Below are 14,488 nucleotides of genomic sequence, written 5' to 3'. Positions count from 1 at the left end.
CATCGATTATGTCGACCAAACGATCTACGAGTTCCTCCAAGAAGACATGAATATGGATCCCTTGTCAGCAGAGGACGCATCTACAAAACTTGCTAGCATCATTACAGAGTCGGTCGAGGAGTCCATGCGCACTCACCCTTCTTTTCGCATCATCTCGTTGGCGATCTATATAGATTCCTTAATGAAGACATTTGGCGAACCTTCTGATGGACCCACTGGAAAACACGGCTTCGACTGGCTTCGCCGACGCGGCTCCCAGATCTGTATTCTATGCGAACATCCTTTGAGTACCCGTTGGGACATGGTCGTTGCCACATGTAACCATGCATACCATAAAGCATGCATCTGCCAATGGTTCCGCAATAGATCTGGGTCCTCGTGTCCAACATGCTGCCGCCAATTGGGTCTGCTGACACACGGCCCAATTCAACTGAACCAATAGAGACTGTTTGGCAACAGTAACATGCTAGAGGCTGCAATAGTGTCACTGTCTCATCAAATGAAATGAAGCAAATTCATAAAACACAACAACAATTGTTCCGTGAAATCTTTTTCTATTTGGGATGATTTATGCTACTGTTGCCGACAGACTCTCAAGCATTTGTCTTGTCTTGGAGATATTAGGCTATTTCTTTTTATTATGCAAATTAGTGTTAGTTTGTTTTCAAGTGATGCAGCTTTAGGATGGGATGGTGGGTATGCTTGTTTGACTTACATTTGGAATGAACCTTTTTTTTCTTACTATTATTGGATGATCCAATTACTTTATAATTGTTCGAAATGCTTCGCAAGGGCAATCATTTGCACAGAAACTTGTTTCCATTTTTTTGTTGCAATTCTTGTGTTGGTGTTCCAATGACTAGACACTCATGATCTGATTGTCAGCAAATTGAACAGTGCATGCCAAAAGAATAAAAGTAAATCATGCTCCTGGTAGGAGAAAGTTAGCATATCATAAATTGGATATACTCCCTGTTTGATTTCTACAAATTTCAAGTGAGATGATAGCGGTGAGGCATATCTGATATTTTTCAGATGGATCTATGTAAACAGATTGCATGTAAAGTACAATCATGGGCATATTTAGGGCTTACCAAAAGGATTTCTAACACTGACCAGTACATGGCAAAGATAATCACAATTCATTCATGACTAGCGTAATTATTTGAGCTCTTCATAAATTGCTATCAGTTGCATCGAAAACTGTTTTACTTTTGAATGTCATTCATGTCCTTGTGGTGCTTAGTTTTAAGCTAATCGTTGGGTCCAATATTGCACGATCAACATTTCAATTGTGGTTTCACTCAATGTTGTTAAGTATGTTGATGCGAAGCGACGCGGTGAGTCTATGTAGGGAGGCGGCATGTAATGTGGCGATGTGTTGTATAAGCGTTAAGTTCAAAATTCTGAAAATATATAATATTCTTAAAAATGTAAAAATTGAAAAATAAGAATGTGAAAGTAATTTTGGATGACTAAATTACATGAAAAACTATTCACGTATATTTTTCTATAAGTTGAAACTAATTATAGAGATATGGTATCCAACTTAAAAGAACCTAAAGGCAAAGATAAAAAAAAACATGTTTCTTTAAAGTATAATATGATGTCATCAAAATTAAAAAACCTAAGGTTCAAAGCTTTTTGCCACTTATTAGCTCTCTTGCATGCATGCATGAAAGAAAGAAAATCTTGATTCTCAATTCGTAAAACATGTGAAATGAGAAACAAAAAAGTTTTAACATACAAGAACTTATAAGCAAATATCCAATAACAGATGAAATCAAGTCGACAAGTCTTGTTTCTTAAAATAAATTTTATGTCACATAACATTAAGTTTCGACGTCTATTAAATATGGATGAAAAAACACGTGACATCTTAGATAAAGCTGGGCCTCAAGCCGGGCCGCCGGCGGGGGTTTGGGACCCGGCTCGGTTCGGGTCCGGGTCAGCTCGGGTCAGGCCTGATCCATCCGTTAAGGATTAAAAAATATATTTTTTAATTTTTTTTATTTTAATAATATATATTTATTACTAACAAATATATTTTATATTTAAAAAGTTATTTTATAATTTAAAAATATTATTTTATTATAATGGGGTCTAAGCCCAAACCCGGGTTTCAAATATTGGGCCGGGCCGGGCCGGGCCCGATGGACCAGCCCATCGAACCGCTTCCGACCCGGTTTTATGGGGTTGGCCCGGCCCAGCCCGGTGCCCACCTCTGATCTTAAAGAACCGGTAAGAATGGCTATCGACAAATCTACTATTGTTCTGGCAGACGTCAACCAGTGAATCAAAAGAAATGATGAAAAAAACATTGAGATAGACAGAATACTCACTGAAGCTAGATCAAACCTTTACCGAAATTCATGCAAGAATGGCCGCACATTAATGCTATCGCTGTATGGATGCAGAATGGAAAATCTCTCTTCTCCCAGCGCTTTACCTGATGATGTCTCCCAGCTCCTTTTCAAAATCTCGATCATTTGTGTCACATATTTATTTAAAATCTAGGTTTTCGTTGTGCTCCGTAAGCTCGTAATTACTGTAGCTCCCCAAAAGTTCATCTCATGACTCCAAGGGGTATGTATAATATCCTGTAAAGCCTGTCACAATCATTAACAGATAGGTTGGTGAGAATCCGGTCTTCAATTTGATTTTTATTAATGGGAGGTATCATAGGCCCACTTAAGTACTGAAACCGTCTTGGACCCCAGAACTTGGGAAGTAAAGAGGGCTTCGGAGCGGTTTCCACTCCCCTAAGGAAATAAATACACTCCCCCTAAGGTTTTAAGACAATAAATACACGCATGCTACAATTTTTTTAATTTTAGTTGGCCTCCACAAAAGTTTTAAAAAAAGGTCATTCGGCCTCGTTAAAAATTTGGAAAAAAATTCTGCCCTAGAAAAGAAAAATATTCTTGCACATTCTTGTGATTATTCATCTATCTATATGTTTTATAATTGTTCGAAATGCTTCACGACGGTAATCATTTGCAAGATTTGGAAAATTGATCCCATCTTAGCTACAATTTATGTTCTTGCATTTTTCGCTTATTGTTGATTCGATCACTCTCCATTGCAAGATAGTCCAGATTTGTTGCATGTTAAATTCTTTGAATGGTTCTAAATTAGATGTCAACAATACCCTTGTGGTGTTCATACTCAAGACTAATCATTTGGGGTCACTTTAACGTGTGGGCATTAAATTTACACACATTGGATATGCAATTGAAGAGCAAGTTGCATATATACCTTTGGAAATTTCAATTTCTAAATCGGCATAACTTAGTATATCAGGCCGTCAGTACCTTCAAAATAACATTTAACTTATGTCATTCGATAGTTAACATTTTTAATGAAATACCGCAGTTCTTTTTTCATCAACAATCCCCATGTAATTTGGGGATGTACCTACATACCCACCGTTTTGCTAGTTGGGCTGACTGTCAAAAACAGGTTATATAGTTGTCCCTGTCAAGTTATACGTTTGGGGCTGAAACGGAGAAAAAATGAGCCCATAAAAAAAGGCAACTTCAGCTCAGTGTCGGCTGCCAATTTTTTTGAAAATGTTCAGGTCATTTCGAAATTCTTAAAGACATTGAGGCGATTTGAAAAATACTCTAAATTACCGCAAAATCGGAAAGGAAATGAGGAACGTACTAATAACTGAAAACAGATAAACGAAGCCAATGTATGCAGCCAAGTGGAGGAAAAGAAAAAGAAGAAAAAAAACGAAATTACATGAAACTCTCGCTCAATTGTTGGTGAATTTACATGGAACTGCTTAACAAATGGAATATAGCTAATTCCTTAACTTTTATAAGATAACGAAAGAACATTAGCTTTATAAGTGAAGAAATGTTAAAATATATTTTAGACGATCCCAAAAATCCATTTTTTAGGGTTCATTTCGGCGAATATTTGATCACCTTCCTTTTTGCTGTAATTGCGAAGACAAAAAGAGTAAACCGGCCAATGTGAAAGAACGAGAGAGGTGTAGTGGAGAAAAAGATTAAAAAGAATTTATTTGCCAATTTTATTTTTTCTAAAAAATTTCTTTTATTAAGGCTAAAATAATCTATTAAAACATATTTTAACATTCTTTATTTGCGAAGCTAGTATTGCTCAAACTATTATTCTAATAAATACTTCAAAAACATGGCAATGCTCCGTAAAAGTTTGGGAATGCTCCATAAAGTTTGGCAATGCATGATGGTCCATAAGTTTCTTTCGGAAAAGAAAAATTGACTATGAGATCTCATATTTGGGATGAAAAATTGTTCAAGCTAGAAATATTGCAGGAGCAAACTTATGTTAGCAGCAAAAAAAAAACTAGATAATGGATAACCTGTTACCCCTCTTTTCATGCTTTTCTAGTCATTAAAAAAAAAATTATCATAAATATATTGTAAAGTAATAAATTGTCCAAATTGATTGGAAAAAAGTAAAACAAATAAAAATAGAAACAAAAAGAAACCCCACCTAGATTACGTATTTAAGTTACTCCGTGTCAAGGCTTAAACTGAGTTGTTTTCCTCTTCTTGGCCGATGGGATCTGATATTTTTGGGTATTATTTATGTACGTTAATTTCCAGGCTCCCTTTTTACTATGTTTCTTTTATCAAGGCTTAAACTGAGTTATTTCTTGTTGTTAAAACTGATTACTAATTGGTTTGAACTGAGTTATTTCATTTCAGTGAATATTTACATGACATCCATATGTATTCTGTAGGACATGAAATGCATTTATTATTGGTGTTTAGACAATGGAAGAATAGAGAGGGCCAAATGCTTGTAGATCAGACTTGAAAGTTCATCTTCACCGACTCCTCAGTTTGGTCGCCCATCGGTAAAGATTGACTTGCCTAAGAAAATGCTGATTAATGCTAAACATGAGTCAAATCATTTGCTAATGCATAATTGTCCAGTGCCTTTTGCTGTAGATTTCTTTGATTTTGCTTAATAAAGTTTGTCCTTGAAGATTTTTCCAATGAAAACTAAATTTATCAAAATACCATGTGTGTCACGGGCCGAGTTTCTCCGACCCGCGCGGCGCCGAAGGCGTTTCCCAAAAGCCTTCGGCCAGCCTAACACCTCTTTTAAGCTAGCGGAAGCATTCATCATTATTCGGGACTGTGGACTAGACGAGGAGTGCAAAGCACTCGGCACACCATCACCCAGGTTTTATCCCCTTGTCGACCATCGGCAAGCCGTGGCCATGAGGCCCTGTCAGAACTTCACCATTCTTCCAAGTGCCTATCTACATCCAAACGAAATCTGGGTGGGGGTAGACTTCCCTTGGGAGGAAGTCCCCAGCCGAAGCCAGTTGACGACTATATGTCATTAAGTAAGGCGGCCGACCATCGCCCTACTCGACGATGAGCATTCACTTGCTCACCCCCGCGTGACTCTACGCGGTTGTGGAACGCAGCGTATGCGCCCACTGGGGGAATTGCCCCTAACCCACGCGCACCCCCTTGTGTATCCAAACACTACGCGTGGGGAACCCACTGGATTCCCCAACGACGGACTTGCACTTCCAAAGGGACTGCTGATCATGATGCATTTAAACGCCTTGTCACTGCACCACCGCGCTGCACATTCCACGTGCATTGCTTTCTGCTTGACTCGGCGACCGATTTGATCTCACATGCCTTCCAACTATGCCTAAGCTGGCCAAGCAGCATTCCCTTTTACTGGCTTGGCCGGGCCAGACACAGTCGACCGGCAACACTCTCCCACCGCCAAAATCGTCACTGACCTCAGTGACTTTGCCCCGAGCGATAGAAGTTCAGCTACCGTTCCCTTGATTTTCTTTTAAACTCAGGCTTCATCCGTTCGTCTGGTTGACGCACCCGTCACGTCGTGGCTAGCTGCCTTATCGGGTGTTTTGCCTCTAGTCCATCTCTCAGCATCACCCCACTTTTCTATCATTATTTGCACTTTTTCTTAGTAAAGTCCGGAACGTATCCGACGACCACTAAGTCTCAAATTTCCAAGCTGTGTTGCCTACCCGTGCACATGCTCCTTCCTCGAGACATGTCAACACTAAGGGCACTTGCCCTCCTGGACAATCCTTTTCCACGTCGGGTCTCACCCTATCTGTCTCAGCGAGCGGCTCTCTTGGCCCTTCAGCTCCTGACGCCCAGACACCATCTTCGGAACGTGTGATTTCCATCTGGCCAACACCAACGCGGTCACCTGAACCAGTGTCCGACGAACATGCCTAAACCCTTAGGGCGCCAAACAAGCCAACGTTTTTTTTTTTCTTTGAACCACTTGTTTGTTATCATCGCAGCGTTCTCATCTTTCAAGTTCCCTTCGAGAAATCGTCTGCTCTGATACCACTTGTCACGGGCCGAGTTTCTCCGACCCGCGCGGCGCCGAAGGCGTTTCCCAAAAGCCTTCGGCCAGCCTAACACCTCTTTTAAGCTAGCGGAAGCATTCATCATTATTCGGGACTGTGGACTAGACGAGGAGTGCAAAGCACTCGGCACACCATCACCCAGGTTTTATCCCCTTGTCGACCATCGGCAAGCCGTGGCCATGAGGCCCTGTCAGAACTTCACCATTCTTCCAAGTGCCTATCTACATCCAAACGAAATCTGGGTGGGGGTAGACTTCCCTTGGGAGGAAGTCCCCAGCCGAAGCCAGTTGACGACTATATGTCATTAAGTAAGGCGGCCGACCATCGCCCTACTCGACGATGAGCATTCACTTGCTCACCCCCGCGTGACTCTACGCGGTTGTGGAACGCAGCGTATGCGCCCACTGGGGGAATTGCCCCTAACCCACGCGCACCCCCTTGTGTATCCAAACATTACGCGTGGGGAACCCACTGGATTCCCCAACGACGGACTTGCACTTCCAAAGGGACTGCTGATCAAGATGCATTTAAACGCCTTGTCACTGCACCACCGCGCTGCACATTCCACGTGCATTGCTTTCTGCTTGACTCGGCGACCGATTTGATCCCACATGCCTTCCAACTATGCCTAAGCTGGCCAAGCAGCATTCCCTTTTACTGGCTTGGCCGGGCCAGACACAGTCGACCGGCAACAATGTGCGCCTGACAAATAATGTGTCGTTTGGAGGATAGAAAATAAATGGGGGCTTTCTTTTTCTCTCAATTACATATTATCCAAGCAGAACATTTCATTATCCTTTCCCTTCCCTCTTCTCTTTCCCTCTATTTGATCTCGCCATTCAAACGTAGGCTTACTTGCACTCTCAGGTCTATTGGAGAAAAAAAAAATCCTTGAAGATGTCAGCCATGATGTTTCCTATATATTGTGTAGAGAGGAAATTCATAAATTTCCAGAATAAGGAAGCCAGCTAAATGTTTGAATATGTGATGTTTATCAAATGAATGGCAACAGCAATCAGATAATTAACAACAAAAGGATGGTTCACTTTAGAATTATAAGAAGTGAGAAGTGAAGAGAAAAACACACAGTTCTTAAAGCCATCAAAGTTTTCTAAGTTACCACCAAATTTGAAAGGAAATAATAACAGGCCTATCACTGAAAAGATCTTTCAAAACCAGCATATGCAGTCAAGTGGAGGAAAGGAGAAACAAAAAAGGAAATTAACAAAAGACTCAATTTTTTGGTGCTTGTGAATTTTCTTAAAATTATTTTATTGAAGCTAAAAGAATATGCTAAAATATATTTTACCATTCTCTGTTTATGAGTCATGTAATTGCCCCCCCAATTATGATATATTAATAAACATCAGCAGGAGGAAAGGAGAAATAAAAAAAAGAATTAGCAAAAGATTCCAAGGGAGAGGTGTTATCAACCTAATTTTTTTTTTTTTTCAAAAGACAGTATTCCATTTTATTCGAACAAGATTGTCAGTATTTCAACCATTTTTATAGTGATTTGGATGTAATTTTGAACTCTGAGCCTAAGCTCAACCCAAAACTGACTTCTAGATCCATATCCAAATTCAAATCTTGACCTTAGACCCAAGACAGACTTCTATATTTATATCTAAATCTAATTCTCAATCCTCGATTCAAAATGGGCCTCTAAACTCATATCTGAATCAAAACTCAAGATTTAAATCCAAAATCCAAATTTAAATCAAGATTTTGATCCAAATCCAAGTCCTAGATCCAAAATACACACCTTAATCTGAAATACGAAGCCATGGGACCAATGAACGAAGTAAGTCCAAATTAGGAAAACAGACCCATAAAGCCGCTCACAGATCTAAATTAGATCTAAAAACCAAAGTTTAGAGCCAAATCGAGAATTTCCACTCAAAATCTAAAATTGAAGCCAAATAACAAATTTTGATATTATTGAGCGTCGTGCACGCACGCATAGACATTCCCATTGTTTTGTGTCTCAATCTTGCACCAAAAATTTTAAAAATATGTTTTGAGCCTAAACCACTAATCTAGTCTTTGATCTGAGCCTTGGGCGTCGACTAAAACGCATTGGCAACCAAGCGAACCTGATCTGAATCTAAAACGTGTCCTAAACCACCCAAAATAAAGTCGGCCTTGTTTGCAAGAAAAAACCATTTTGCTCTTTAAAATTTGTGTTTAAAAAATGATTTTTATATCTCTTTTTTTATGTGCAGGGAGGCAAAAGTCACCCCTTATTCGCCCAAAACAAGTCAATAAATGGATGTTTTGCCCCCTTTCCTGCGTGCTCTGCACACTGTCAGGCGCCCTGACCGAACAGCCAGGCCATGCGCTCTAGCCAAGGCGCATAGCAGCATGTGCATGGGCCGTGCCAAGGCAGAAACTGCACCACGCACAGGCCCTCTTTTGGCTAAAAATCACCGCCTTACGGTGGTTTTGGTCTGTGGGCCCTAACCCTGTCCACACCCCTAAAAGGGTGTTTGTAGAACTAAGAGCCAATCCCATCTGGTCAAGACCTATCTTAAAAAATAAAAATAATTAAAAGTACTTAGAATTTGCATGAAAATGTTAAATTTTAAAAAAAAATTAAATTTTGAGTTTTGGCTCTAAAATTCTTCATAAATATTCTCAAAATCTTTTATCTTGAACATGAGCTAATTCTTGGAAAACCTCTAGTGTTTTCTCATTTAAAGACTTAAAGTTTTTCACCTCGATCTCTCTCTATTTCTTTCATTTTATCTTCTTCTTTTCTAACCTTGGCAGCAAGCTTCTCTAATATTTACTCTTCAAGGGGGCTTGAGGAAGCCTCTTGAACAGACTTTTTTAACACCTTAGAGCTTCATTTGAGGAAGCTTTAGAATTATCTGGATGAGACTCATTTTTTAAAATCACTTTCATTGGAAGTATGTAGTCTTCCTCCCAAAAACCTCGCAAATCAAAATGACTTATGAGTTCAACTCATCCTTCAAAATTTTTTCATCCAAAATTTTGAAATATCAAATCTTCAACATTATTTTCAAGTACCGTATTTAAAATGAAGAAAATGTTTAAGTAAACTAAAATACTTTGAGAATAAGCATAGCCTTTGGATTGATTACCCCTCTTAAAAGTGCCAGGGCCAATCCTCGTACTGACGGGTGAGTTTTTTTCTGTTTCATTTCAAAAATAAAACTTTATATTTTTGTAGCAGTTCTAAAACCAAAATAAATCTTGAGATGCAAAAAACAGGTGTACCACTTCTTACCTAAGTCCCAAAGCTCGAAGCAAGGAAAAACAACCCCACATCATTTTCCCCAGCCACCCACAACGGCCATGACTGTTGGTCTACAAGAATCCATGTGTGGGGACAGCTGGGGGGTTTCTGTAACAAGTTGCCTTTCTTGGCCCATAACCTTCCCCTATCTATTGGATCTACTTTAGAGCCTACTGATTTTTCCATCAAAATCTATTATTTTTACGCCCTAAAAAAACTTGGCCCATAAAAAACAAATAAAGAAAATTATTATATCTGTGAGCTCCACTAATGAACACATCTTATTCATTTATTTTATTTTTGCATGCCCACTTTGATTTGCATCAAGTTTACTCTCTTTAAAGGAATTTCTACATCTACTTTTCCTGCACTCCTTATTCTCCATAACATCATTTTTCCTCCCTTACAAATGAATAAATCCAAGTCTCTTTACGGAGGCTCCCCCATTTCCCTTCATTCTGGTCTCTTGGGTTGTATCAGGACCTAAGTGGTTCTTGTGTGTAGGATCTCACTTTTTGCAGTTTAGTAAAGCAGAACCCACCAAAATCGAATAGGTGATGTGCATTCTACACGCCTGCCTACCCGATGAGGTATGCTACGACCCTTGATGTTTCTACACATTTGCATGTAATAATGTGCATAGCTTTTTTTTAGCTACTAGGCTATGTGAGAAATTTTAGTTAGGAGCAGTTACTGTAGTCCTACAAAAATCTTGAAACTTGGTTCAAATGATTGTTGGGAAAAAACAATTACATACAAAATCTGGATTTTTTTAAAATCTAAAGCAGCAGAGGAGCCCCATGCCCCCCTTGCTATAGCAAAGATCTTGAACGGGATACCCTTGTTAAGATTGTGCTAATCAGTATCAGTTCTAATCTCACAAGTGAGAACTGACCGAAACCCAAATAAAAGCCTAAAATCCAACGCCCAAATGATATTCCACCGGTTGATCAAAGTGTATGGAAAACAAACATGCCTCCTATGATGCTTCAAAACATTTGAAGGTTGGATATTGACAGCGTTCTCATTATAGCACATGCCTCCTATGAAATCCAATGCTTCAAAATATTGGGAATATGGTGCAGCAGAACTCAGGTGAGCATGCAACCAAAGCTGAGATTTTTTTTTCTCTATAAAGTTATACAAGCACATAGATTGAGCATTAATAAAACTAGCAAGATGTCCTGCGGACTTTTTCTGGGTTGTAAATGGATCCAAATTGCATGGGTCCAGTCCAACAATTATCAAGAACGACTTTACCACGTTTAGCTTAAGAACTTGGTCTTAGAATAGGTCATTTTAGGTGAGAATTAGATCTTACTATAATATCCACCTTTATTTTTGTATCCATATTTATTAGCTTTAATTTTAACTTTAAAAAAATGCTAGGAACTACAACAACCAGTCACTTAATAACCTACTTAATAAATCTCTCAAGATTCATCACAATTTGAGATACAAAACTAAACTTTTCAAAGCAAAGGGGTCGCATGATCAGTATTGTCAAATGCAAAATTTTTGCCTATAGAATTTGGTTGCATGGATTTGGATTTAATAAAAAATTTGACCTCAATCTAAACTACCCATGTCTCCTACCTTTTTTTTCTCTAAATTGAACTTGCCCACCTGCAAGCTCAGTAAAAATGTCGAGGATACTTCTACTTACCTACTGAGACCCTGATTGCCTACTTATTATTTCTAGTGCCTAAAACTATATATTTGGCCTGAGGGAGTCCAATGTCTTCATGCATAGAAGAGAAAAAGAAAAGCCATTGTCTTCTTCTACCAACCCTTCTTGCTTTTACAGCACCAAGGGGAGAGAGAGGAAAAATAGAGAGAGAGATGGGGTCGCGTATCGTCAACATCAAGAGCTCCTTCGTCACTCAGGTGGTGCCCCGCAGATGCCGAATTTGGCAGCGAAGTCCAACCACAAAGGCCGGAAGTTAAGATTCAGCTCTTCCTAAGAGATACAATGAATATCTTGGGGGAGGGTCCCTACCGAGGCCAAGCTCTAATGCGTCAATGTTGCTATGAGCAGAATACCATGTTCATGGTGTTGGGATTTCTCCTCATAACGCATATACAAAACCAAAAATATATACCCTAAACAGGATCATGCTCATGCTAAATCATTCAAATAAACGAAACCTTAAACTGAAGCGGAAGCATACCTGAATCCATCTGATCTGGTGCACGGGAAAATCGCAGCAGGGTCTTCCAGGGTACGTGCGGCGCGCTTGAGGTCTCTCTCAGATGGGGAACAGGAAAACCCTAGAAACCAATGTTTCAGGCAACCATTGCACGACCCCAGGGACCACTACCATTTTATAATAAGGACAATTACGGATTCCACCCATCAAAGAGTCCGTAATTCCGTACCGGTATCTATACATTTCAAAATTACCCCATACCATCTAAAATGACGTAATATCCCGAAATGCAATCACTTAAGCGGATATTTACATTAAGACAGCCATAATGTCTGAAATTCCTCATAGACATATATCGGCCCACCAAATGATCTTACAATCTCCCACTTGGGCCAAATATGTCTTAATACATTCAGACATTACACAAAACCTTAAGAGCTCATAACTGCTATCTTATTAAACGTCATTTCACCAATCTCGTCCATGATCATATCAACACAGAACCAAAGCGGCTTTCGCTATATCAAAATTAGCTAAACCTTCAATGATCACAAATGTTAACATAACCAATGACATAGATCTGATATGGATGTATAGCATGAGAATTACATGTAATGTGATTACAACATGTCTATTCTCAACTGGTCCAACTTTAAAACCTTATGGAGATCAAAACATAAACACAGAATGGAACCAAAGAACTTTAAACTTTATTCTGCAGAAAACTAAATACGTGTCCATACATTAGAGCAAACAAAATACAAACTCCCATTAAACCAGCACATCATCCAAGGATAACACCTCCATATGAACAATATGTTCGTGAAAGACCTTATGTATTAAACCCTTGGTAAACGGATCCGCAAATCATAGAGTTTGTCCCAATATGCTCTAAAGACACTTGACCATTCTCTATCCCCTCTTTAACAGCCCAAAAACTTAATGTCGATGTGCTTCGACTTTGACAAACTGTAGTTGTTATAAGAGTACATGACTGCTGAATTATTGTCACACAACAATCTTAGTGGTCTTTCTATACCATACATAATGCGCAGCCTCGTGACAAAATTCTGCAATCACAAAACCTGATTGAATGTCATTATCTTGGCACCCAGCAAAGTTAGAATCTGAATACCCAATGATCTTTCACTGGTCTGACTACATGTATGTGAGCATAAAACCTTTTGTTCTTTGTAAATACCTCAATACCATTTTGGCTGCTTCCCAATGATCCATACCAGGATCACTTAAGTATCTGCCTAACATTCCAATAATAAATGCAATATCCAAACGAGTACAAACTTGAGCATACATAAGGCTTCCCACAACAGACAAATAGGGAATCCTTTCCATTTCCTTAAATTCGATTTCACTTTTAGGGCACTGTTTGAGACTAAACTTGTCTCCTTTAGTAACTGGAGTATTTTCTGGTTTACAATCCTTCATGTTATATCGCTGAAGCACATTATCAATGTAGGCCTTTTGTGATAATCCAAGAATACCCCGAGAACGATCTCGAAATATTTGGATCCCCAATACAAAAGATGCACAACCAAGATACTTCATGTCAAACTTTGTTGACAAAAATTTCTTAGTTTCATGCAATAGCCCACATCATTACTTGTCAACAATATATCATCGACATATAAAACCAGAAAGATAAATTTGCCCCCACTGAACTTTTGGTATACATATTCATCAACTATATTAGTTTCGAAACCAAATGAAACTATAACTTGATGAAGTTTGTAATGACTGGAAAACTTGCTTTAGTCCATATATGGATTTCCTTAGTGACACATCTACTTAATTTTCTTGAGGTTATTGAGTTTGTTCTTCAGTATAGAGATCAACATCATAGCCTTCTTCTGAATAGAGTGGACTCAGGTCCCTCTTCAAAAGCAATGTTCATAACCTGATCACCTCCCAAACTCAATATCCTCAAAGAAATGAGTGTTTTCCTTTCAAAGAAAGACTTACTGAATGGATTAAAAAAAACTTATAACCCCTTAATGTTTGTTCATTTTCCCTTTATGCATTCAATGCAAACATTAAAGTCTGCAAAATCAAGGGACTCAAGAATTCCTTTTGACATAAGCCTTTATATTCTCTTTTCAGAGATATGTCCTAAGCGCCAATGCCATAACATAGCAGAATTCTCTTTGGCTAATTTTCTTTTAGTACCACTAAACGTAACATGCAAGGTTTCATTATATGAAGCAACCATATCAAGCAAATAAAGGTTATCGCTACTAGACAAAGAACCAGTGGAATTCAAATTTGAATGCAGAAACTACTTAAATTTATTTCCTCCAAATGAACAATAATAACCAAATTTGTTCAGTATGGAAATAACAACCAAATTTCGTCTAAAAGGCGGTATTACATAAGTTTCTATCAAATTCAAATAGCAACCAGTCTTTAACAATAACTCAAAAAATCTGCTATGGCTTCAATCTTCGCCTTCATGTCATCGCCCTCATAGATGAATCTTTCAGCATCAATTGGCGTCCGACAATTTAGGCAGCCCTGCACGGAAACACTTATGTGAGTAGTAGCAACCGAATCTACCCACAAGTGCCTTGGTACTGAAATTAAATTAACCTCAGAACAAACCAAAGTAAGAATCGTACCTTTCTTTTCACGCCATGCGTGATACTTAATACAATCCTTCTTCATATGACCTTCATCCTTGCAAAAGAA

This window comes from Nymphaea colorata, chromosome 2 (genome assembly GCF_008831285.2).
Source record: "Nymphaea colorata isolate Beijing-Zhang1983 chromosome 2, ASM883128v2, whole genome shotgun sequence".
Lineage (NCBI taxonomy): Eukaryota > Viridiplantae > Streptophyta > Magnoliopsida > Nymphaeales > Nymphaeaceae > Nymphaea > Nymphaea colorata.
This window is presented reverse-complemented; position numbering follows the sequence as displayed.